Source organism: Cimex lectularius, unplaced genomic scaffold (assembly GCF_000648675.2).
Source record: "Cimex lectularius strain Harlan isolate CLEC.00 unplaced genomic scaffold, Clec_2.1 scaffold113, whole genome shotgun sequence".
NCBI lineage: Eukaryota > Metazoa > Arthropoda > Insecta > Hemiptera > Cimicidae > Cimex > Cimex lectularius.
The window spans coordinates 329,832-357,258 of record NW_019392858.1 but is presented as its reverse complement, the minus strand read 5'-3'; the positions used below and the strand labels follow the sequence as shown (position 1 = coordinate 357,258).

Genomic DNA, 27,427 nt, shown 5'->3' with positions numbered 1-27,427 from the left:
GAGGAATTTCCGGGCATTGTGTTGAACATATTAATAATTTAAAGTAGTCGCTCGATCAATTAAAACATGATACTATATATAAATTATCAATTCCAAATATTTAACATTATACTGCTCACATTAACAGTCTGGATTGGATTAAAATAATTTATAACGGCAGGCTGTAATTCTTGCCATTATAGATTATTTTAATCAGATCCAGACTGTTAATATGAACAGCATAAGGATAAATATTTGGGATTGATCATTTTTATATAGTGTGATGACTAGATCATTTGAAAAAAAAGTTGGGTGCAGTTCATACTACCGGCAAATTCCAAATTTTTGGTTATATAAGGCTGTTGAATTTGAATAAGGTGGAACCGATTAAAAAGCATTTTTGTTTAAATAAACAATAGGCATTTTCAAAAGATTTATGTATTTGTAATGATGCATGAACTAATAAAATAATAGAACCAGAATTTTGTGTAACACGTATTTTTATTTTTCTACTGTACTATTCAAACTATTTAATAACATTATTATTTTAACTGTTTTTGTGCTTTAAACAGCAATATATTTTGGTAAAATACAGCAGTCCATGGAATCTTTTCGATTTTGTCCCCGTATGTTAATGCTATGTTTTTAATAATAGTCAGAACATCACGGTATACGCCCCAAGTGGTGGAGCAGCGGCGTATCTAGCCGAAGATCGTGGGTTCGAATCCCACTCGTGACACTGACTTTTTTATCTTAACTAAAAACCTTAATTAATTGAAACTTATGTAGAAATTGGCTCCTTACTGAATATATTGAACCATAGAGGTTTTTTCATTTCATTTCATATAAATAATTTCAAATTAATTATTTTTCTTTTAGAAGATTAGCTACTGAACTGAATCAGTTTATTTTGTTCACTTAGAGATATTTTGCTGAATCAATTTTGCGAATCGAGAGTTTAATACAAATTATCGGACATTCCGTATAAGTATTAGTTGCCTATTAAAATAAAGTTAAATTATGGGAAATTAAAAAAAAATTCTAAACAGAAAGTTTAATTATTCAAATAAAGATACTGCACTAGCCGAGGTTGCTTTTGTTTTGATTATTTTTGTATGAAAGTGGAACCTATTCGATTTTGTCCCCGTATGTTAATGCTATGTTTTCAATAATAGTCAGAACATCACGGTCTACGCCCATTGAAACATGAAGCATGAATTATTAATAGAACATGAGCTTACCTTTGTACGGATGTGAGTGACCTAGCGGCACGTACGTATGGAGATATCGGGTATCTCTGGCAAACTGACTCTATCTAAACTGGTTTTGGCTTTATGAATGTATTTGCTCCACCCTCTTTTATCTCATTCAAACAGATACATCAACACCTGAGCTCATATCTCGTTAACGTCATCGTTGCATTATTTCCAATGAATCTTTACGCTTGGGGGGGTTTCTTTTCAAGGATTAAATCCCCATATCGGCGAAAACCGCGAGACCGGTGCCCGGCAAAATTGAATTAGACGAGTTCTTTATAAATAAAACACGGGGAAGGAAAAGTGTTCGACCCGTCTTATCTACGGCGTACGTGACTTTCCGGGATATAAGCCATTCGACTCGCGTGTGACACTCCCTTGAAAAAACCTAAGCTCTTAGTCACACGAAAAATCATAACTTAAAAATAACTACGTTTCAAATCATCGTTTCAGTTCATCAATTATTTATATCTTGTACGTGCTTACGTTTTTTTATTCCTTTACCGACGGTCTGTTGGCCTTTGTTTAAAGCGATGAACATTATTTTCTTGAACCATTGTCCTAATGACTAGTACTTCAATATATGAATAAAATTGATGATTGGTTTTGGTCTGCGAGTCGGCGAACTCATGCTGAACCGGCACAGGGTCACTTACTGGGTCTGTCTCCACTCGCGGGTTTGTGAGTTATTCAAACGCGTTTCCGCATTGCGCCATCTTCAATGAGGAACTGTCTGACACTTTTTCTGACTGCTATAGCACTACATACACTGTTATTATCTAGCGGGTCAGTTGTGTTTATGTTTATTTTTAGCCGTTTACCTGTGTTATTGATGGTCCCAGTGCTATTTTTAGGTCGAGTTTGTTGAACAAGTTCATTAGTCTGTAGGTGCCTGTTGTTGATTTGTTTCGTTGTTTTTTAGGGTTTTTGGATGGATTCTATTCGTGTACGGTCCTAGAGTAAAATTTATTTTAACTTTATAAAATTGCTTGTTTTTTTCGTTTAAATTATTACAAAGTTTATATCTGAACAAAATTATAAATTGCAATTTATTCATAGTTTTCTATTGCCTTTAACCACAGAAAATCTATTTATTCATATTAAATTATAATAAAAAGATCAGCGGTAATTTATTTTATAACAGAATGTATATTTGGAATAAGAATGATTTTCAAACATTCTAAATTGACGAGGAAATAGAGTTTTTTTTTTAACAAAGTCTAACGTTTTTCACAACCAAATTGTCTAAATCTATCTTTTTAGCAGTTTACCTGTGTTATTGATGGTCCCAATGCTATTTTTAGGTCAAGTTTGTTAAACAAGTTCGTTAGTTTGTAGGTTTCTGTTCTGTTGTTGATTTTGAGTCACTTATTTAATAAATAATAAACGATTAAAGACTGAAATTTAGTATAACAATATTTTTGTCAATTTATCTTTCTTAGGTACATTTCCGACCTGGACTATAATTATTTTTTCTTTATCAGACCCATTTTGAGCACCAGCTGTAATTATTTAATTACATTGTCGTTTTACAACAGGAAAAAAATTATTGCAACAATTATCCAATTTTTAAATTGATGTTATTGTAAAAAATCGTGTTGCGACAGTAAAAGTTATTTTTATTTTATGAAATAATATATTTTGTTCATTTAAGCAATTATAAAATTTGCAACAATTTTTATTTAATTGTTATAATAATCAAGCTGTAACAATCAAATGGACTTGATGAATCAGGATTTGTGTGCATAACATCAAACAAACGCCGTTTTATGAAACTTTTTGATAATATATTTATACTCTAAAACTCTCAAAATGTTTTCATTACCCTATTTTGTAAATTAATAATTACCTAAAACAACGAGGTATGGATCTGACACTTTAATAACTTAAATTTTCTATTCCCTCACCGAGATAACCTGAAAATGACGTAATATATAATAGAACGGAGTGCACAAACTTGTTTTACACTCAAATAAATTGTTTTTAAGAGCCAAAACAATACTTGAAATGTAGTAGGCTTTTCTTGAAATCGTTAGTTCCGTCTTTTTTTAAATCTTTATTTGTATTCTCCCGACATGTATGACATGTATTCCGCCTCACCTCTTCAGTCTTATTACAAATAAATATATTACAAATTAACGTATGTTTTATTATGATGATGATTATGTTTAATTATTTGTAATATGTGTATTCTTTCGAGCACCTACCTTGATTTATTTGTTGCAACCCACAAAGTCTACTTGTTTCTTGAAGAAAAATCTACTTCACGTGACCCAGCCCGTAAAAACCCACCTAGATAATTTTTTGTGTGTGCTTTTTTTTTGAAGATTTTTGTCAATTGTTCAGCATGACAGAAAATATTAGAGCTCCCGATAATTGTTTTAATCCGATAAATTTAGCTGTTGTTTTGTATTTTAAAATAAAGTTTTATCATTTGGAAACAGTAAAAAAAATTACGAAATTAACGATAGTGTCATCATGATTGATTATAATTTCCTGTTTTTATTGTAAACTAAAGTAATTATTTATTTAGAAATCGTGAGATGCGGTCTGGTGTGATGTAGGCTTCAGAAAAACATTTTCTTTATCGTGCCAACCTTTCGATCTTTATTGAGTTCATCTTCAGGACTCAACGTGCTTGTTTTTGTATAATTGTGCCATTCTTGCGTGTCGTGTCGTGATCACCACATAAAGTAATTATTTTAACACAATTGATCAAACTTGTAACAATTTCTTAACAATGAATTGTAGATTGAATATTTTAGAAAAAAATAAAAAGGTATTTAATTATTTGTTATTAGTTTTATATTAGTACTTTTTTTTAAATCAGAACCTTAAAGGAATGTAGAAACTGTTCTGTTACAATTTTTATATTTTTCCTATAGCATATGGAAAAATTAATGTGTGAATTCTCAAGATGTGAAATTTTGTTTTTCAGTCTTTCTCAACTGATTACGTTTTTTCGTAAATGAGATTTCATTTTTGTAAATGTACGTCTATAATAGATATACTATGATGATTTTTAGTTACTTAAGCCTTCCTCCAAATCACTTGTAATGTGATAACGTACTTTATAAAATTCCCAGTCCTTTTGTGCCCCTAAAACGAATCCTCCTCTTTTTTCCTTTTATTCCTTTGCTAAATTGAGCCCAAGTGCAATTTATTCCCGGTGTATTTTCGTTATCCTTCCGGAAAATTTGAACGGAAAGATCTGTCCCCTTTTCATACTTTTTATACACAAGGTTTTTCCTGTTCTTTCCTGACGGATAGTGTAAAATGAAGAGTCTTGTTCTAGTCAGTGGAAACAGGTCAGGGTTGACGTTACGTATAAGTTAGTAGGAAATCCATTAAGCACGGTTGTTCGTCTCATACAATTACTTTACACAGCGATGTTTTGTTAATTGGCTGATATACTTTGTAGTTACTTAACTTTACTGACCGCCAGATGTTGAATCATAACCAAATAACCGTCGTATTAAATATACACCATGAAAAGATACAATCTGTAAGTTAATCTACCATTTATACCCATTTATATATATATANATAGTAATTAATTTAAAAAAACAGTTCTTATGAATTAATTAATACTGTCAATGCCCAACGGGTTTGGGATACAAGGTCGACACAACCTTCATTTTTTCGTTCAGCCTTGGAAAAGCTTTTTTACAAAATGTCATTTCAAATCTTTGCCTCCTTATTTTAGGTATATTTGACTATAAAAGTATTTATTGTTATCATTGGGAGATATGCTTATAAAAAAAGTTATGTAATTTTGAGATAATCACTTAAGTGTACACTTAAGGACTGACGTGAATCGTGAACAAACCACTTACAACCTATATGTGCATTACGAATAAAATTTCTATGAATGTGTGTTATGTCCTTAAGATTGTTAAGAGTTGACGAGTATTTTATAAAAGGATGCTTGTATCAGATTTAATGTTTTTTAATAATAAAGCATTCTGTGTTATTAATTAGTTTCATAAATAGTGTAAATTTTAGCTACACTAGTTAATTATTTTTGCTTTTTACTTGCTTCTACAGTAAATTAATTGTTACCGGTTCCTCCTCGAACCGTTGACAGTCTACCACGTCTCCGGTACCTGGGGATCAATAGAGATTTTTCATGTGGCTGTTTCATTTTCAAAAAAATTAAATAATCGCATAATTCGGGAAACAGCGAACCCTCCGGATGAGGTATATATAAAAAAAATAAAATAAAATAACAATGTCTTCTATATTTGAAAAAAAGGAAAGGGTAACCAAACAAACTATTTTCGGTCAGAAAAATTGCGTAAAAAAATGAAACAAAAAGGCCGAACCTTGTCTTGGTCCTTTCCTCTCTTCACAGCTCGGTTCTCCCTTCGCACACGCGAACTCTCCGCTCTAAAACGGCAAGAAGAAAAGTCCTCGGATAAAAAACAAAAACAATCGAATTCTTTTTCTCTTTTTCCTCGTCCACACCGACGTGTTCAAGCTCGAGCCTCGCGGGCGGGGCCCCACTCCTCGCCGGTGTCCACGCGTCTTCGGCTTCTTTTCGCCCCCGTTCAACCTTGCCGAGGGCACACTCCTATCCGGCCTGAATCTGGTTGAGGTTTTTTCTATCTGAATCTTAAGGTCTTTTACATGCCATTGGCCTAAGCTGTGATTTTCTTCGTTCTCCAACTCAAAGATCTATGGAAACCGTTTGCTCTTAACCCTAGCTTTAGAGAAGCGGAAGCCAACTTATTGCAGACATATCTGGCGGCGTCTGATTGGGCATAGTTGTGACACCATACCTTCGGTCCCTCAACGTACTCAACCTGGCGTCTCCTCATACTATAGACCCTCCAGGACCTCTCGTAAGCCTGATCTAGCGTGACCTGCATTTTTCGGAAGACGGTCGGTATTTGTTGCAATCTTCAGATCGAACGGCTCCCGGAGATAAATAGTTTTTTACGCTAAAATAGTTTTCTTACCTACCATCTGTTTTTCATTTTTTATTACGATTTTTATTTATTAAACAAAATAGGGCAAGCGAAATCGCTGAGAGAGCAACTTCGTCCATCATTTTCCGCTTAGAACTGCCTCGCAACATGAATCAAGGTGTATACAAGTTTTTTTATTGCGTTGCAGTGTCTGAGCTGAGTCCAATATCTATTCAGTGTAGATTTTGAATCTCGAAATTAATCGACTCATAGTCCCGTGTGTACTATGCTGAACCGAAACAAGCCTCGGTAGGGACTGTAAACATCACCTTTTCGAGATTGTCTTTTCCATGGGAACCTTCCAATAAGCGCTTTTGACGTCTATCGACGACACGTCTCTGAGTCTGTCTTAAATGTGAGACAACTAGGAAAGGGGGTACGTGTCCTTCTTTGTTACGGCACTGAGCTGACGGTAATCGATGCAAAAGTGTCCGGATCCGTCTAACTTCATCACGAGTACTATTGGCGATGACCACTTTTGATTTGCTCGATAATACTATAACATCTCCAGATCTTCATCCAGGTTGGTCTGAAAGTGCGGGGACAAAGAGTAATAGCATTGCTTGATGGGCCAACTGTCTCCCGTAGCAACGACGTGCTCTGTACAACCCTGACCAACCCAATTATAGGTCTTCTTCTCGCTTCTCCTGACTTCTATTTGCGGAAGTGGCTCCTCCATTTATCCCCGTTGCCTCGGGTCCTAGTACTGCACTCACCGTCAAGGGACTTTCCTTAGGATTTTCTGGCTCTAACGCCTCTTTCGCCGTTTGCGTCAGGGTAATCCCCGTCTTGTTCCAGAAGTCAATCCCCAGCAACCAAGGGTCGGAGAGGTTCACGACGATGAGGAAATCCATCATTTTCTCGCGATCTATTAGCTGAATTGGCACTGAAACCACCTCAAACGGTGCAGGGCAACCGCCCTTCACGCTTCTCATTTTCACCCCCAGCGTCGAGAACTCATAAGTGGCCTCGCCGAATCCAGTCACCCCTCTCATCTTAACTCCGATGTCTTTGAGAAGTCTTGGGCACCTCTTTTCGCACATTTATTACACGATTATGCTATTTTCAGTTATTCAATTTCTTCTATTAACAAAACATTTGGCTATGCTAAAAATAATGATATTTTGCAAAAAAAATGGATGTCATCAAGAGAAGTTTGTTTAGATTATAAAATCAACTCCACATTTTCCTTTCCTTATTTGACAACCGAAGAAGAAGACCGAAGGTCAATATTCTTTGGCGACTGACATGCCAAAATCAAAGTGCGCACAGGACGACGTGATTCTTTGAATTCCACATCTTGAATCATAAAGGACCCTTCTTTTCCAGAGACCTAGAGTGCTCCGATCGCAGTCGATTACTACCCCTTTGAAGCATCACACATTCCATTTTCAAGTTTAAAAAAAAAAAAAAGAAGAAGAAGGCCGAAGAAAGTGGAATTTCCCTTTGATCTCAATGAGGTACAACTTAGGATCTTTATTGCATTTAGTCAAGAATTTCTTAATATATATAATTTGTATTTGAAGTTTTCAAAAAGAAACATGTTTATTTCGACTCGTATATCAAACATACACAATATCTTTACTATCTGAATGGAAATATAAATTAGCGAGCAACAGGTGGAAATTTTAATTTGACAATCGCGTGACGGAACACAACTACTAGCGGATATTGTTTAAACCCTATTTCAGTATATTTTTTACTAACGTTAAAGGACTGAAAAACTAGGTGAAATATTAGTCTCTTTAGCGATACTTTCTATTACCGGCCTCCTTTTAATCTCACAAAGTACGTTTTAATCCTTTTATACTTCCAATAATTGGCGATCTCTTTGCCAAAGGGCTAAACAATATTGGGTTCTTCACGCAGGTCTTTGAGACAATTATCGATTGACATCGGCCAAAAATATGTTTGTGCCTTTAGAACTTTATGCTTATTGTGAAAGTTATCGACAGGGCTTCATTCAGCGACATCTTAGACGTATTGTATAAATAATAATCAAGGACTACTAACCCTGTAACTATTTAAAATAATACATTCTGATTTTAAAACTATTACAGTAAATTTTTCACAATATTAAATTTTTAAACAGCACAATTTACAAACAAATAAATGAAAGTTAGTATATATTGTATTTCTTCTTCTTGCAAAATGCATAAAGAAGAATTTGTTTTTTACAGTTTAATTTTCTAAATATGTTGAATTATAATGGGATTTCAGCTCTATCATACGATGTACTCGTCTAAATCTGTCTAGTAATCATAAATTTATAAAACCAGAAATGCATTAGCACAATTGCTAGGGGACGGCGTTGGCCTGGTGGTTAGAGTGTCCGACTTATACAGGGTGAATTGCTACTCGTGCTACAAACTTCTCCAGTAGATTCTTCACCCTAAAATGAACAAAAAAGTTCATATTGTCCATGGTCCNAGAATCGGACCATGGACAATATGAACTTTTTTGTTCATTTTAGGGTGAAGAATCTACTGGAGAAGTTTGTAGCACGAGTAGCAATTCACCCTGTATTTCTCACGCTAGCGGTTATGTGTACATGGCTATTAAATTTTGATATGAAAAATATATTGTAAAATGGTTTGAATCCTCCTCCGCGACACCCTATGGTTAGTTGGACGTTAAGCTCTCCTGTATGACAGGAACTAAGAATTATTTTACTTTTAATTACAATTATTTTTTAATGTATGTTTCTTGGATACTTTTCCGCACTGGCTGTTTTAAGCTGCATTTTTAATTACTTCATTGCACGGTTGTTTCACAACAGATAGACGATTATAGCAACAATTGTCCAATTTTTTGTTTTTTTAAATTAATTTCATTGTCAAAAATCGTGTTGCCAAAATAAAAAATTTTTTATTTGATAAAACGGCTTGTTTTATTAATTTAGATTATTATAAATTTGTATTAAAAAAAGGTATATATTTTATATTGTAATTTATACATTTTTTCTATTGCATTTAACGTTAGAAAATGTACCTACTCACATTTAAGAATCATAAAAAGATCAGTGCTAATTTATTTCATAACAGTTTGTATGCCTAAAAAATGAATGATTTTCAAAAATGGTGAATTGACAAGAGAAGGAAATAACGTGTTACTTTTTTGTAATTGTAACAAAGTCTAGCGTTTTTCTAAACCAAATTGTCTAAATCTGTCTAATAAATAATAAATAAAACCTGAAATTTATTATTACAATCGTTTTGTAATTTACCTTTCTTTGAGAATTTTCCGACCTGTTCTATAATTATTTTGCGGGACGTCGGTGGCCGCAACGGTTTAGACGTTGACACGGCGTACATCACTGTAAAGGTTAAGCTCCCGAGTTCAAATCCAGTCATGCATTCAAACCCAACATACTTAAAACAGGGCTTTTGTTTTAAGAAAAATATCGAGCCCCGAGGGTTCATACATCCCGTAGTTAAAATATCCTCGTAACAATATTATTTTGTCTACATCAGACCCATTTTCAGCTGCAGCTGTAATTATTTCATCGCACGGTCGTTTCACAACAGGAAAACGATTATTGTAACAATTGTCTAATTTTTCGATTTTTTAAATAGATTTCGTTGTGCAAAATCGTGTTGCAACAATAAACAATTACGATTTCCGGTCTGTTTCACACCCTCATGTTCAAATTTGAGCTTATTTGCAATTAGCTCACTAGATAACAATTTGATGACAGATGGAAAGTTTCTTCAGGCTGTGTCAACAACGTTCGTTTATTATTTCCATAAAAGAGAGAAAAATAGGGATGATAAAATATCTGCTCAACTTTTATTACATTTCTCCAGTTTTAATGCACGTAAGAAGACGTGGTTTTTGCCATTTTATGTTGTTGAAAAGATTCTAAATCCATGTAAAGATTCCGGTAGATCGGTGGAGCGTTTCGGAGTTATCATTTCTGAGATTTAAAGTCAAAATGGTTGGCAGAAGGCGAACGAGCATTTTGAAAAAAAAAATTCTTGGTTTTCCCAACAATTGTAAATAAAACTTTTTGAAGGTGCAAAAACGAATATTAACTTCGTTTCCTGTTAAAAATCCTACTTTGCTACCTACCTTCTTTCCAAATTATGTATTTTTATAGCTCGATGGTTAGATGCCTAACATAATTTTGACCTAGTGACCTGCCGACGTAGTTAAGTACGCTAATTTTTTTTAAAGCAAGAAACAAAATTGATATTGTTGTTCCAAAATCCCCCAAAACCCCTAACTTCAATTTTTTTGGAAAAGGAAAAAAAGTTAAAGAAAAATTCAAGTGCCTCTGATGTTTTTAGTTAATACGATCCTGCAGATTATGTTCTTATTTTTTTAAAAACCAAATCGAATGACCTATTAAATCTGAAAATGTTTTCAATGTATCATCTGAAAATGAAAAACGTATCACCAAATTATTTTCATGAAAATCGGTGATCCCATATTCCCAGACTTCCCGTATTTGTAGTAATAACTAATAGCAATTATTACAACTGTTTTATTGTGCAGTTTCTTTATTTAATATGTTAGAGTGGATCATAAATTATAATTGACACTTTGTACTATCGAATTCGAAAATTTTTTTTGAACCTCTATATACACCATAGTGTAATGAATGGTATGTAAAATTCAATTTCAATAAACATGTACAGTTTTTGATTTTTAATTGTTTTTACCTACTATGAAATTAATGTTATAACTGTCGGTAATTTCAAATTGATTTTATTCCTACTCTTTATTCCATGCACCACTTGGTTTTGTTGTTCTTGTTTAATTAATTGAATTAGTTAAGTGGCTTAATTACTTTAATCAGTCAATCTTAAGCCGACTGGATCAATTTTGTCATTAAAACTCGTTGTAACAAATTATACGAATTTATCTATACATAACCAATGCCGTAACGCAGATGCTGTTATTTTACTTTCTTTCGTTAATATTTGTTGAAACAAAATTGTACATTATTCAAAAAGTCAAGTTTATATTCCAGAGAATAGGTAATTTTATCACTAATTTATGCAGAATAGATGCGTTAAGTTTTTTAGGCAACTAATCAAAATTTTCTGAAAACAGTATTCAAAATCTTTGTGGAGTGTTTGATTTCTTCAGTCAAAATTTCTTGCGTTAAGTTTTTGAAAACTTAAATTTTCTGAATTTTTTTAATTCAAAATCGTTTTTCGACTGTTTTGTTTTTTCAGCCAAAATTTTAACACCGGTTGTCAATTTTTCATTGTAATATTTCACAACCGACTACGAAAACTATTGCTACACTCCTTTTCTCCATTTTTTATTGATTTTTTGGTGTTGAGAAATTTTGTTGAAATAGACACACTATTACTCAACTATTTTCAATCTTGTTTTATTATCAGTTTATATACGAAATATAAATTTAATTGTTATTACTTTATATCAATAATCTAATAGTTCATAACACGACAAACCCATTCTAATTTAATTATGTTTGTTAAAATGAGGTGAATTACAATTATATCTTCATTTACCCAAGTTAAGTATCCTTGTAGTATCATTTAATTGAAATTTTATACCATTTCATGTCGAGAGATTAATAACATATTTATGATCACATTTATATATCAATTTTAATTAATTATTATTGAGAAACAATGTAATAATGAAAACTTTATTTCCTTATTGCTTACATTTTATATTGATGTTTATTAGATTTGCACTGATTTAATCTCAAGGCTGGCATTTATCATTTATTTCATTCGGTAATGGATATCGAATCAATATTTATTTCTTCTTTGTTGTAAACGATGATGCGGAATGCAATCAAAATTAATAGTCTTCCTTTTATGAAAAGATAAATAAAAGAAATAATATTGGTTTATTTTTGGTATTTTTTAATCTTATATAGAAAGAGAAATTTGTTGAAAAAAGCTTTTTAACTATTTATATATTTATGTTAGGAGTTAATTTTTTCAAAGCAAAATTACAGTCGTTGTTTCGTTTTTTTACGATTCTTTAGAATTGAGACTTATCTGTGAGGATATGATAAACATAAAACTAGGATCTTTACCTCAAATTATATTCGGACAGATTTGACGGAAATGCATCGACTGACACAGATTCACAACGGAACTGAAGCACTGTGTAAATATATGCTGCGTTTCGCACTACTGGCTCGGGTTTGAATCGTGCCATGACGACCGGTGCGGATTAAAAAGAAAAAAAAACAGGAATCAGTTTGTAAAATACCAGGAGTGGGGAACAGCGAGTTTCCTGTTTTTTAAAGGACGTTGAAATAGGTTGTAAATAATAACGGATGTCACAGAAAATAGTCTTCCCCTATTTGAAACCGCTCGTGCTTGAAGAAAATAATTAAAAATTGATGGATTTATAATTATTTTATAGAATGTTCATTCGTTTTTAAGAAAGTACAAGCGACTGGTAATTGATCGTAACATCTTTAAAATTAACAATTAGAAAAATAACAACGATGAGTTTAGCATTGTATGGAATTTCGCTTTGAAAATTATTGACATTAAATCGATTTGTGTATATTTGATCTGTTCTATTAACTAAAATGGACTTTAACACATGAAGTACTAAAAGTGTCTATTTTTTGGTAAGTTATGCTAGTTTTTGGTATGAATGAGCTAAAGACGAAAATCACCTATCACGGTAAAGCACATAATAAGAGACTACAAAGAACTTACATTAAGTCCTTTTTAAAAAAGATGGTTCCTACTCAAATTAAGTTGTTTTGCAACAATCCGGATTTCGTGCCCTTTAGCTCATCGTCAGGTTGATAACGCGACGTTCCAATGAGGGGCTGGGGTTTTAATGGCGCTCAATTTGAACGTGCGTTCATACTGTCTGTAGTTGTGGGTTTTCTATATACATCTATTTCTATTAGGTTGTTTATTATGGACAATTTTAGGTCTAAAAAGTTCAAACAAGCATCTTTGTTAATTTTCAAGAAGTACGGGGTCAATAAAAAACATCCTTTCAAAACCTAAAGACAAGGTAGACAACTTGACTAAAAGCGGGGTTTACCAACTCAATTGTAATGACTGTAATATTAAATATATAGGTCAAAGCGGTAGAGAAATAAAAACGAGAGTAAAAGAACTCGAAAAACGACTGCCTAAGTCGAATAAATTTTCGGAATTCAAGGACCATCTAAAAGAAACAAAACATAATTTCAATTCAAATTTAAATACAACAGTGTTACATAGTTTCAACAAAGGGAGAGAACTAGATTGATTTGAGAAATTTGAAATTAAAAAATGTAAAATTGAACATGGTGATAAATGCAATAATAATATAACAGATTTTGATCTACCTCCCATTTNGGAAGGCCTTATCCTCAATTACTCCGAGGAATATCTAGTACTCTGTGTGGTCTACCAGGCTATTGTGTACTTATTCATTATATTTTTGTTTATTTATTCATTATTTGTGTTATTTTATCCTCAATTGACGAGGCCTTGAGGTAATGAGAGATTAGAAATAGGATGAAGAAAAGGTTACCGTTACACCATATAACAATATAAAATTGACTGAAGAAACAATAAAAGGAATTAGAAGAAGTAAAACACGAGAAAAACAGGAAAAGAACACAGGGCGGAGGTTGACCAATTTAGTTTGCCAGCCGTTAAATTAAAACAAAAACAAAGGTAAAGTAATAAAATTGTCCATTTTGGTATGATTGCGCTAAAGAATAATTTCGTTAACATTTAATATTACTGTCGTGCTTTTTAACAAAAATTAAATTGCATACATGAAAGTAGAATGTCAAATCGATTAAACATTATTATTTTTATCTTCCTGTCGTATATTGTTAATGGATTTTTCATTTTTTGCTATCTATTGTGTATATTCTGTTTGGATTTGATATTTTAAATGGATCAATGGGTGTGTAAACGCAGGGGAGTGGGAGCTATTAACCAGCAACGCAAATTACCACCTGTTGTTATTTACGTCTGCTAATTTGTCTCAATTATCACCGAACGGATCATATTGTTAGGTGGAGTTAGGGCCAACTTGGGCACCCAAGTCTCATATTTTCTGTTTCATTGTCGAATGTGAACCGATACGCTTTTCTCAAATGTCAATACGGACAATGTTTTCCGTCAAATCGACAAAAAATGGGATGTTCCTTTCTCAGTTTATTCATCGAGACAAAACCAAATAATAAATTAACAAGGGTACACGTTTTCAAAACGCTACAGGAATATTTATGTGATTACTCAGTGAAAAGACGTCTAGTCTTCCGTTTTATTTGGCTAAGAGATTTATTCTTGGAGCAACATGGGTCCATCCATTTCCGGTTAACTTAAACTTACTAATTTTGTCTAAAATATTGAAAACATACGGAAATCTAATCAAATTAAGTAAAAACCGGGTACCTATTGACGTTACCTGTTGAATATCAAGGCCAACGAAATAAGAAACGTTTTAAACTAGATAGGAACCAAAAAAATATCGTTAATTTTAAAAAGGAATTTATTTTTGATGAAGAGAAAAACGCACTTCTTCTTGTTTAAACAAATCTTCGAACCTCAAAGATTAACTCGGTAAGAAGAATAATTGTTTCAAACATATCTTGAATTTGACCGACCATTCAATATATTATATTCCATGCACAGTTTTGGAATTAATTAATTTAATAGTTTAGCTCGTCCCCAAGGTTCGTTTGTCCCCGGTCATCCCGGTCCGCCTAATTTCGTTGTGTGTTGGTAAGAAACTAGCCGGTAATGAGGTCGCCCATGACCCACTGAAGAAAGCAAAATCCCGGTTGAAAATTATAAACCGAGAATAGGCGAACCAGAATGAACTAAGATAAACAAATCGGGTAAAAATCAAAAACAATTAATTGACTCATCATTGCCTAAAGGTAATTTTTGCACCGTTTATCACTTCAGCTTTATGTACTATTTTATTTCCTGTCCGTTGCTAAATGACAGACGCAGCTATTTCGAATATTGTACTCAACCTGATACAAATAAAATACGTAGTTAGGCAGACCTTTTGAAAACGAATGAAAAACTAGTTGACTACAGTAAAGTGAAAAGTTTTTGTTAGGTCCATTAGGATATTCTGTGAATAATATACATGGAAACGAAGTTTTCCCTCTTTACATAATAAGCGTAGCAATTTCGAATAGTGTACTCAGCATATCAAAATAATAAGGGTGTTCACAGACAGTTTGCCTGGGAACAAATTTAATTTAAAAAAAAAGAAAAAAAAAGTCGATTCACCAAAATATAAAAGATAAAGATTAGCAATTTTCAGACAAAGGTAACTTTTAATAGTTCTATTGCGTACTAATCTTGATGAAAATATAAAACTTGATTGACAGGTAAATCCTCAGATCTATCAAAATTTTATGTTAATGTTTTCCTTAGTTTACAATATACTTATACAAAGTACACGAAAACATGTTTTGTTACTGTTTCAACATAAAGATCGTAATTTTCCGGACAGACTAAGAACAAATCAGGAATTCAAAAGTTAACCCAACCCAACCTAAGTACCTAATGCTAATTTTTCACGGTTTATCAACTGTATTCTTTTCTTACTTGACAGTTTCTAAAAGCTCGAAGTAGCAATTTCGAATGTATTCAACCTGGCAAAATTAAAAATGGTGGTTAGGTGAACCAGGATAACCACAGACAAATGAAGTCGACTAACGTTGGTATGTAGTGCCAAGTTCATTAGAATATTATAAAACTATACATGAATACGATTTTATTTATTTTTTCACACGATAAAAGTAGCCATTTCGAATTGCGTACTGAAAATGCCAAAATGATAACAAACCAGGATGATCACAGCCGGTTTTTCTAGGTACAAACAAAGAAAAGGCCGACCCATGGAAATAGTATAAGATAAAAATTAGTACATTTAGGCAAAAGTAGTTATTTGTAATAGGGAACTCAATTTGATCAAAAGATGAAGCTTTCTAAGCAGACCAGGATGATTACAGATACACAAGTTTACAAATCGTAGACCTATCAAAATTGAATGTACTATTTAATTTAGTATGAAAATTTTTTTTTACATGATAAATATAGAAATTCTGCATATCATATTCAACCCGGCAAAAGTAAAACCTCATACAGACTAGGAAAAATAAAGAACCCAAAAGTTGATTCACAATAATTGATAAGTTAATTTTTACACGGTTCATTCAATATTTTATTTCCTTACAATTTCGATATAACAAACGTCACTACGGTGCTCCGTGTGACAAGTAATGCGTGATTATGTGGATCAGGCTATTCATAGATAAAAAAATCGTAACTCATGTAGAAAAACTAGTTGCCACACCTAAGTCTAAGTATTCATTTTTACACGGTTTATTAAATTATTGTATCCCCTCCCTTATTATTGAATGTATCCTTCCAGTTTCTGTTTAAAAAAAACGAATTTCGAATAGCGCGCTTAATTAACCTGACAAAAGGTTAAATCATGACTAGCGGACCAGAATAATCACATGGATGAAGAATTAGTTGACCACACAAATAGCAATGTTTCCCCGATTTATATCAAATTCTATCTATTTTCATAGGTTATATATTTGAAAATTGCAATTACTGCGTGAATCCTACAAAACGTTGAAGCGAAGCTAGGCGAACCTAATAACGAAGGAGCACGTAGAACAGTTAACAAATAAACAATGTTTGATTGATAATACATTTTTCCCTCATTGGCCTATGAAGAACCAAGTTCCTTGTAATTAACTGATTAACTAAGAATAACCCAGCTTATTTGGTGGTATATTAAAAAATATAAACGAGATACCAAAAGTGACTTAGCGATTTTTATATTTTGCAGTTATTATTTACAATAATACTAAAAAATATGTTTTATTACTTAAATTGTAGTGCAACTTAGCTGATTCAAAGTATGAGGTTTTTGACAGTTTTGTAATAATCTATCTTACAGATCCAGCAAGGTTGTCAAGCCTGTGAAGAACCAGGTCCCTTGGACTTTAACTGAAAATAACCACACTTATTTTATCACACTGTATCTCTCTCTCTCTCTCTCTTTCTCTCTCTCTCTCTCTCTCTCTCTCTCTCTCTCTCTCTCTCTCTCTCTCTCTGTATGTGTGTTTTTGGTGGTATATTAAAAAATATAAACGAAATAGCAAGAACTGACTTAGCGATTTGTGTATTTTGGAGTTATTATTTGCAATAATTATAAAAAATATGCTTTATTACTTAAATTGTAGCGTAACTTAGTAGATTCAAAGTTTGAGGTTTTTGACAGTTTTGTAATCATCTATTGAAGCAAGGATAAGCTGACCAGGATGATCAGTGGCCATCGAACCTCGGATAAACTTCCAACAGATCGTAGAACGACCGATAAGGGTTCCACAATTTAACGATCATAACCGATCCACGCCCGTAAAAATATCAGATAACAGTTCGTGACGGCTGTAGTGTCAGGCTTCCGGTGGAAATGAATACCAAGCGGATCAATACACTAATATTAAAACAGACCGGCTGATTTTCGCCTAGACAATTGTGAATTTTTTTCCACGATAGTAAGAATTTCGTGTATATCGTACTCACGTTGTTCCCTTCTCGCCGACGAGTGAAGAATGAAGCTGGGTCCTTGGGAGTGTAACTGAATCCTTCTTGGAGGGGAACCGAATCACTGGACGTATAATTGCGGCCTTTATGCAATTTATCCCAGAGTCCTTTCACCCTCCCAGGTGCCTCCGTGACTCACGTAGACCCTCGCGTAAAAACAAAAGCCAATCTAGCTGACAACGAAACTTCCAATTGGCAAATAGTTCAAAACTATTTGTTCTATTCGACATTTCAAGTTGCGATCTCTCCATAAAAAGGTTAATCACTTTAATCTGCTCTTCCTGACCCAGTAATGAAATGCGGGAAATAAAAAAAAATGTTTCCCCTTTGTTACTATATTGCTGTTATAAATTCGTAAAACTTTTTTAAATATCGTTGCATCAATCTATAAAATCTATACACTGGTAGGGATTTAAAGCCTATAAAAATTATTTATTCATAAGTAAATGTAACACTAGGGCAGTTCGTTTAAGATCAAATGATCACATTCAACATTTTTCAGAAGTATGTTTATTTCGAACCAAATGTTGTAACTTTAAACTTTGATATTTAAAAAAAATTCAGTTTATAGATAAAATATTAAATTTCTCACATTTCATTTTGATGATCGGAAAGGAATGTTCGGCTAAGTAACTTGTTTTTGTTTTTTTTTATAAATTAAGCAACGAGGCCTCTCACTTTCGTCTTCAACAAGGATCGAAACCCACTCCATATTTTTGAGAATGAATTCCTAAAGTTCAAGTATGCACATTCCAGGACAGATTTTGTTTTCACTGAAGTTCACTCGGCTATGAGTATGGTTCAGGATTTGTTGTAGTCTGTGAATTAGTAGTATATCGTTTCCGCTTGCTTTGTACAGACCGTTTTACTACTCGTACCCTAATAATCTGTTCCGAATCTTTTTCAACACTCAACCACTAAAAAACATGTCCTTAAACCATACATCCAGGATATTCCATCGAAACTAAAACATTATCAAAAATAATTCATCAAAAACAACACTGAAATTACAAAAAATACATCAAAAGGGTAAAGAAACAAAGGCGAAGACTATTAAATAATGGTATTCGATAAAAGTATATATAATAATAGTTATTATGATAATGTTGTAATAATAATTTTTTCTTAAAAAATACAGTTTATACAATTTACAGCATTAATTAGACAATAGATTTATGTTCCAGAGGTCATTGTATTATATTATATTAAAATATATGGATTATATTTGCTATTGCCTAAAATTAAGCAAAGATTTAAAAATGAAATATATTATAGGAAGGATTTCTATAACTAAACATTTATTTCAGGGATTAGGCTGACTTACTTGCACAAAAATAGCCTGAGTTCATTGAATTATATTACATTATATTTATAGTACAATTAAAATAAATTTGTAATTAGCTTAAAATTTAGCCATCATTTAGAAATGAGACGGGTTTTAGGAATAAGATTTCTATAACTAAATATTCATTTCTGGAATCAAGTGTCCATTTACTCCATAAATTATTCTTTAGAAATTATAGGATTTATAGTTATATTTATTTTAATTTTTTTTCCAACAAAATTAAAATTTCAATTAATTATACTTTTTATGTAAGGACTTGGTTGAGATGAAAAAGCTATCACCACATGAGGTATCGTGAGTGGTTAGAGCAGCGGCGTATTAGCCGATGGTCGTGGGTTCGAATCACGCTACAGACCCTAGCTTTTTCAACTCAACAAGACCTTACATAAAAATAATAATTAATTGAAATAAGTAATTTGGTCAATTAGACCACTAAACATAATGGATTTAATAAATGAAAATGAAATACCTACTTCCAAAGCCGAAAGAAGAAAGGAATCAAATTCTACTTTTCATGCAATAAATTAATCGTTAAAGAGACAACTATAAAAACCGTCGTTCAATGAAAAAATGAAAGAGCCAGCAGATACCATTTTATCAAGAAAAACAGAAAAGTCTAGAGAAAATGGTAGCACATCGTAAAACCTCACTGTCAAATATATTTCCGAAACCGTAATATATATCCTGTTAGTATCATTAAGCAATTAAATCGTTAATTACAGAATAATAATTGTGTAATTCAGGTATATGAATAATAATCTGGGGAAACGTAAAAGTTATAAATATTTAAGGAAGGGGAAAGAAAAGAACTTCTTCAGCGTAAAAAAGGAGGAGATAGAAAGACTGTAATTTTTTATAAGAAAACTAATTCATAATGAAAACAAGAAAAATGCATAAAAACTATTTTGGTTCTATCCAAGTGAAAAAAAATAGGGCAGGCATAAATACATTAAGAAAAATAAATAAATAAAAAACCGAGCACTTTGAAATACTTCTTTTTTTTTATATACCTGCTAAAATCGTTCCAAATTGAGCAGAAAATTTACGAAATTGGACTAGGAGGAAGGAAAATTTAAAAGGAATAGGTAAGGTTCTTTTTATACAGTTAGAGAAAATTACAAAAAAAACCTCCCATGAATATGATCTCCGAGAAAGAGTAAGATGAAACTCACAAATAATACCACAAACCGTATTCTATCTATGCAATCTGACCTAAACCGAATTCAAACATTTCACTCAAAAGTACTTCGCATCTCCAATGCCTCCATTCTACTTTTATAATCAAACACTGCATAAGACCTTGATCTTCCTTTTCTAAAAGAACTCGTTCAATCTCGTTTCAAAAAGTTCGATTGAATTCTTTAGTACCCGCCCTTCTTCAGCTAGGAAATCCCCTAACCTTCCACAAAAGCTAAACGGACAGTAGAGAGGATATTTTTTGTATAAATAGCACCAAATAAAATTTCTTTAAAAAAGGGCAAAAATATGAAACACTTTACACAACTTATCTGATATGGAATGCTTAAAATCTCAGAAACCCTTCTAAAAATTGCAATAAACATTAAGAGACTAAAATGACTAGTTGTTATGGAAAGGATTATCTACAATATATGCTTGTACTTTTACCTTCAATCTTAGATGTCTATTGCGGAATTACAAGACGAAATCTGGTTTATTTATGCAGAGGTCTTTGAAAACAGGACAGAAAATCTTCATATGGTATGACATGTCTTTTTGTCTTTTCAACATTTTATATCTGCGGCTGCTGTCTGTACGCTTCAGTCGAGAGTGGGAGTTCCATGTCATTTAATTGTCTTTGTAAGGTCCGAGATCATCTTTGGTTCGTATTTCGGATAAGGATATTGTTTAAAAATGTTAAAAGACTGCATGTCTGGGTTTTTGTTGGTTGGTCTGAATTCTCCGCTGCGGATGTCAGGGCTCAAGGGTCAGGAGATTTTAAGTATTAAGAGTTTTATTGATTACTCATTGCTATCACTAAATCGTTAAAAAGTTGTTTGTAGGTGGATGGGTAAATCAGCTAATAAATTCTATATCGCAGAGGTGTAAGTGTGCTCTCCTGTGATACACCTGCTCGGATAAATGGAGGAAAAAGAGGGAATCTTTGGGTGATTTGAAAATCGTGATCTGAGAGATACAATTTAAGGAAGCGGTTGAGGGTAGAATGCTCGTTTACATATACAGCAGCCAACATACAAAATACCTTGTCCAAAGTTCATAATCTATGTCTAGAAGTATACCGGGTACCTGGAGCTGCTTCTGCGCTGGTGAGGTAGCATGTACTATTTTTGAGAAAATGATATTTTCCCTGTTGATATTTAATTTTGGTGCCGTATTAAAAGTAGCTTATTAAGGATCTTTCCAAGATGCTTGATTTGTAGGGGCTAAGGTAATAAGTAGGTTTGCAAGATTTAGTAATTACCCTGACTGGAGAAAACTTTCAAAGAATGAAGAAAAATTTAGTGTGAAATGTAAATTAAAAATATACTGCCTTTCTGACAGCCATAAACCTACAAAACACTTGTAGAAAAATTTTTGAATGTTTTTTAACATCTGATGAGAAATATTTTATGTTCTCAATATTTTTGTTATATGCATTATTAATACGTAGTTTACATGACTAAATAATTTTTAAAGAAATACACGTTGTTATTAGAAAATTTCACAGTAGTTTGAAAAATTATAATATTTGGTTTTAGCAGTTCTACGGATTTTATTGTAATATTTGGTACCATTCGGAAGGTTTTTTAAACTGAAAATTTTTATACTTGAGTAGATAATTTATACGATCTAATTGGAATTTTCAGTTTAGGTAAACTTTTCGCTTTTATATTGAACGGACGCGTTCTAGTATCGGTTGTTTCAGACATACCACCGAATTTACATAATTACCCTAAATGTAAATGAACCCCTTTGTGTTTGGTTTGAAAAATGAATTTATTTTTTAACCGGAGCACGATTTATTGTAGGGTTTTTTAAGCGTTTTTGACCGAAACTGCATTATTACAGAGTTACTATCGTTTCGGATCTAGTCGGTTTATTTCACTTTCGATAAAAAAAAGTGTTTCTTTTTTTTATATCCATAAGCGATTTTGAATTGAAACGAATTACACTTTAAACAGTTCTGGCCTGGAAAAAATTGGGTTTCAACGGTAGGTAAACAGCGGCAGAAGTAATTTTATAATAAAATTATTCATGAACCATCCTTTATAAGAACCACTTTCATAGATTGAACCGTCTTACTTGCCGGTCCTTCAAAATTCCAAAACGAAGAAAACACTAAGGGAAAATTGTTTAGAGACGAAGAGAAAATAATATATACTTCATGCTATCTTTATTCATTTTGTAAATAATAAGAAATATATCAAACTCATATGCGGGATTTCTTTAGCTGCTTACTCACATCCTTTTTAAATTATGTTTATTGTAAGCACTTTCGTTTCAGTGTTGACAAGTTTCATTTCTTACTCTTCAAAAGTCTATATTCCCTTCTTAATCATATTCTATTTTCGGAAAGGGAAAACTTCTAGTCTAGCATAATGAAAACTCTGAGCGGTGTAGGGCGTAGATTCCGCCAGTGAGCGAGTGTACCAGAGATGGTTTGTTAAGTTTAGACAAGAAGTTTTAAGCGGAAGACAAAGAACGCTCAGGAAGTCGGCGTTCGACGACCAATTTAAACTTTAATTGAAAATATTCCACGGTATTCCCACTCGAGAGATAGCTCGGCATAACACCGGTTATGCTGGAAACTTATTAGTCGCGACGTTTTGCACCCTTTAAACTAGAGATGTTTGAGAGGAAGGATATCAGTTTGTCATAACCTTGCAAAAAACACTAATAAATTCTCTAAATTTAAGATCTGTCATTATTATATATAAATATGTAATATTATAATTATAAATTTAATATCTGAAATAATATCTAGTTAGGTATCCTGAGCCTTTTCAATCTTTATTGTCCTTTACTGTTTGGCTTTACTGTTGTGTAAGAAAATACTTCTTTGCGTGAGTGTCTAAGTGTGTATGGACTGTTTGTCGCAAATAAAGTTAATCTAGGGTGGATTTAAGCAAACATTCTACTATTTGGAGGTATTCGATAAGAATCCGTTGTTCTTCAATTGTCTAAAAATTCAATGACTATACTAATGACTCTAAATTGACAAGAAACTTGTTGGTCGGACGATAACCCAAAATTTTGGTGATACAGCACCATATTCCTAGGTCGAAATAATGTTATTCTAAAATATGTATATAAAGTTGTTAGGTTTTGAATTTTTATTATTATTTACATTGAGCAATTCAAAGTACATTAAAAATCAAAATGAAATTTTATTATATAAATTGATCAATGTTTTTATTAGTTACACTGATTAATGTTTTGAAAAAAGAAATGTTTATTATCTACATTGTTTGAGGCAATATTACAGAGATTAAAGCATAAAAAAATATTTTACGATCAATGCAAAGTTACTATGTCAAAGATCGTTTTTGACATTGATGAAATTGTTCCAAGCTTGAGTGGAATTAAATTCCTTTAAGAAAAAATTATAATTTAAATAAATGAATTTAACAAATTAAATAAATAACAATAATCATTTACAGCATAAATATAATTCAGTCAGATATAAGGGGTATTGTTTATTTAATCTGACAATGGTCATTATTCGACTGAATGGATAAACATAAAGTTTGTTGGTGACATTCAAAATTTGTAATATTCGTCCAACATATCCGAAGGGCAAAACGTTACATTATACCGTTAATATGACTTAAAAAGGCAAGACAAAAATATTTAAACAAAAACATTTTTTTTTTGTGGGATGGAAAAAGTAAAATTATATGTTTGGTGATTAGTGACCGTTAATCGATAATTGTTCAGAAATCGTGAGATTCGGTCTGGTGTGATGTAGGTTTCAGAAAACCATTTTCTTTCTGAATGTTTTTCTAAATGTTTTTCTGAAACCTACATCATACCAGATCGCATCTCACGATTTCTGAACAAGTAAAATTATATTTTCAATCAACTGTAGAAATTGTTCGAAACATATTGGATTCATATATATGTATATTGTGTATGAATGTAAATATATATTTATATATTAAAGAATAATTTTTTTTCAAAATGTGGTTTATCATATAAATAAATACACACTCATAGACACACACAAATCATTTACCTTCTTTTTTTGATAAAACCTAATTTAATTGATAGTTAATAAATTTTCTGAGTATGATGAAAGTTGATCATGAAATAATGTTCATTTTTTAATTACCCAACCCGATATAAAGTTACGATGGAGAATTATTAAACGAAATGTTATTTCTGGTTTGTATGTCCAACATTGGTCGTAAAAAGAAATTAAAAATGTCATTTGATTATAACAGATCCGAAAACGGTAACTTTCTTTCAAATTCGAATGTTCAAGTGTCTTCATTTCAGTGCCAGAAATCAATTTTTGTGAAAGGACAACTTTATTACAGTACAGTTCTGTTATTCAACCGATCACCCATATGAAATATTTTATTGAATCTGTATTTATAAAAGCGTCTATCTTAACAACAGTCGTTGATTAACAATTAACTTCTTTATACCTTTCATAAAGAATACATTTTAAAAAATGCTGTTAATAAGTTTATCATATAAATCGCTTTTCAGTAAAATGCAATAACCATATTTGAAACTGTTGTTTGTTTTTATGGTTTTAATTTAAAATCTTGTCATAATTGTTTACGATTTACGAATGCGTGACTGTATTTTTAACGACTTGTAATTTGCGTTCAAATGAAGCTTCGTGAATATTCCGTACACTGCACTTGATTTTATTTTAGCAGTAATTATACTTGAAATGATACGTGCTAGGTTGCAAAACTAAATATTCTTTGAATGTTCTAATTTACATTTTTACACTAGAGTAATAATTTAAACATTGAGAAAGTTCAAGCAACTAGGATGTACAAAAAAAAAAAAAAAAAGCTTCCGTGCATAAACCAAACATATCGTGTTACCCTAAAGCACTTTACGCCCCATTAGCCGTCGATATATCAGACAACGTTATAATTCTTTCACATATTCATTATTTATAAACTCCGAATTTTCAATAAATAATAATAATTCGTAAGGGGAAAAACTCGTATATGTGACAAGCACGAGAGGCATGCCATACTATAGATCGGCATTTACGATACGTGATGTCAAAGTGTATCGTACAGAATCGAAAGTATTCTTCAGAAATGTCAGTCCTTCAAGTGATACAAAGATGCCAGCAAAGTACGGTTGCCTTTTGAACTGGTCTTCTAAAAGTAACGTTTCTAAGATTTATTTTAAATCATTACAATTAATTAAGGTTTTTAGTTGAGATGAAAAAAAGTTAATGGCACGTGCGGGATTCGAACCCACGATCTTCGGCTAAATACGCCGCTGCTCTTCCACTTGAGCTCAAGTGGTAGAGCAGCGGCGTATCTAGCCGAAGATCGTGGGTTCGAATCCCGCTCGTGCTATTAACTTTTTTTCATCTCAACTAAAAACCTTAATTAATTGTAATGATTTAATTGGTCAAGCGGATCACGAAATTAGTGAATTTATTTTAAAATTTTTTCTTGATAACAAAAACTTCAATTGCTCCAGTTACGGTACCAAACAAAGTTTTAAGCATCTAGCGTCTTGTTGTAAAGATTATATTTAGACTTGACATTCATGCCAGCACAGTCTTTTATTGCGTTCGTGATGCGGCCAAAAGTGTTTTACTTGCGGCTTGGAGACGTGCAAGGTTCGTTGTAACGAGGAGAGTCGGATCTAGATCTTCTTCATTACATTTTACTTAATTATTCGGAAATCGTGAGATGCGGTCTGGTGTGAGATGTAGGTTTCAGAAAAACATTTTCTTTATCTCACGATTTTCGGATAATTATCGATTAACGGTCACTAATCACCACACATTACATTTTACATTGGGACTAAAATTATTCATTTATAACTTACAATATTTCATTTGGTGGAAAATTGGCTAAAATTCCGCTGCTTGCTAATTCTGCCACATTAATCTCCATCAGTTCTAACCCATTTGAACCCCCTCAGATAAAGTGCTTATAATCCAAAAAAGGAGAAAATAAAGGGAAATAAGCATCATAAAGCGACAATCTACTTTTCTTTATGAAGAAACCCCAACTTCTTAGACATACATAGTTTATTCTTTTAAACATACTTAATCTACTACTCATTATGTAATAAATAAACGTATGAACAGGTCTGCCAGTCTCTGTGGTTTTATTTATTTAGAAATATTTTTAAATACAACTTGTACATCTATACACGCATATGTGCCCATACCTCACATTATGTTTTTATTTCAATATATGTATTTATGTGCCTTTTCGGACAGTTTCCCAATTATATACAATTCTCTCTTTAACCTTTTCACGTTATTTATGTTTTTTCTTTTTTTACTTCCTTCATCTCTGTTTCTTTTGCTTTTTTTATACACTTTTCTCTAAGACTATATTCTTATCTGTTTTTTTATCCATTTCTCTTTCACTTGCCTGACTGTCTGTCTCCCTCTATCTCACTCTCTCTCTTTCTCTTTTGCTTGTTACTTATTTAACTTATCTCTCTTTACCTCTATACTCCTATCTTTGTTTTATTTTCGCTATTTCTACTGGACTTTCTGATTGTATTTACGATTCACCCTCTCTCTCACTCCCTCTCTCTCTCTCTCTCTCTCTCTCTCTCTCTCTCTCTCTCCTTCTCTTCCCCTTCTCCTTCTTCTTCTTCTCCTCCTTTTTTTTTAATTTCAGCACTCAACCTGTCTCTTTCTATCTCTACATTCCTATTCTTTTCTATTTGCCTCACTTGTTCACACTTACTATCACTTTTAATTTTAATTCCAAGATATAAACTATTGCTATTATGAATGGTTTCCCTACTTAAACGGCAATAATAAATATTGAAATAAAGAAATGAATATTTCTGAATTCATGTAAATCACGTAAATACACATTAGAACGACAGTGTAACTACTTATTACATTTAATTAAGATTTTTAGTTGAGATGAAAAAAAGTTAATGACCCGAGCGGGATTCGAACCCATGATCTTCGGCTAGATACGCCGCTGCTCTACCACTTGAGCTATCGTGACCTCGATCCACTCGGACATCAACTTCCCATCTCAAACCCACCTTATGAGCTTTCCCTTCTTTTTGCCATTTTTCAAATGTCGTGTAATCGGATTGAATTCTCGACGACAAATGAAATGGCCACGGAGAGCTTTAGTGAAGTATACTTCATTTTAAATCATTAAATTCACTAATTTC

The 27,427-nt window shown here is 32.4% G+C and overlaps 2 protein-coding genes across 3 annotated transcripts in view; one reads left to right on the top strand and one right to left on the bottom strand.

The window, feature by feature from the left end:
- The window catches only part of LOC106669492, a 35,972-nt gene extending 23,596 nt beyond the window's left edge, over positions 1-12,376 (bottom strand). The window contains exon 1 of one of the 2 annotated variants that reach the window (XM_014399014.2): positions 12,231-12,376. The gene's annotated coding sequence lies outside the window, so the exon portion shown is untranslated. Of the gene's footprint in view, positions 1-1,220; positions 1,469-12,230 lie in introns of those variants that run through there. The other variant, XM_014399013.2, reaches the window with a different exon arrangement.
- LOC106669491 overlaps positions 1-27,427 on the top strand; it is a 230,460-nt gene that overhangs the window by 76,799 nt on the left and 126,234 nt on the right. The gene's annotated exons all lie outside the window — the stretch shown is intronic.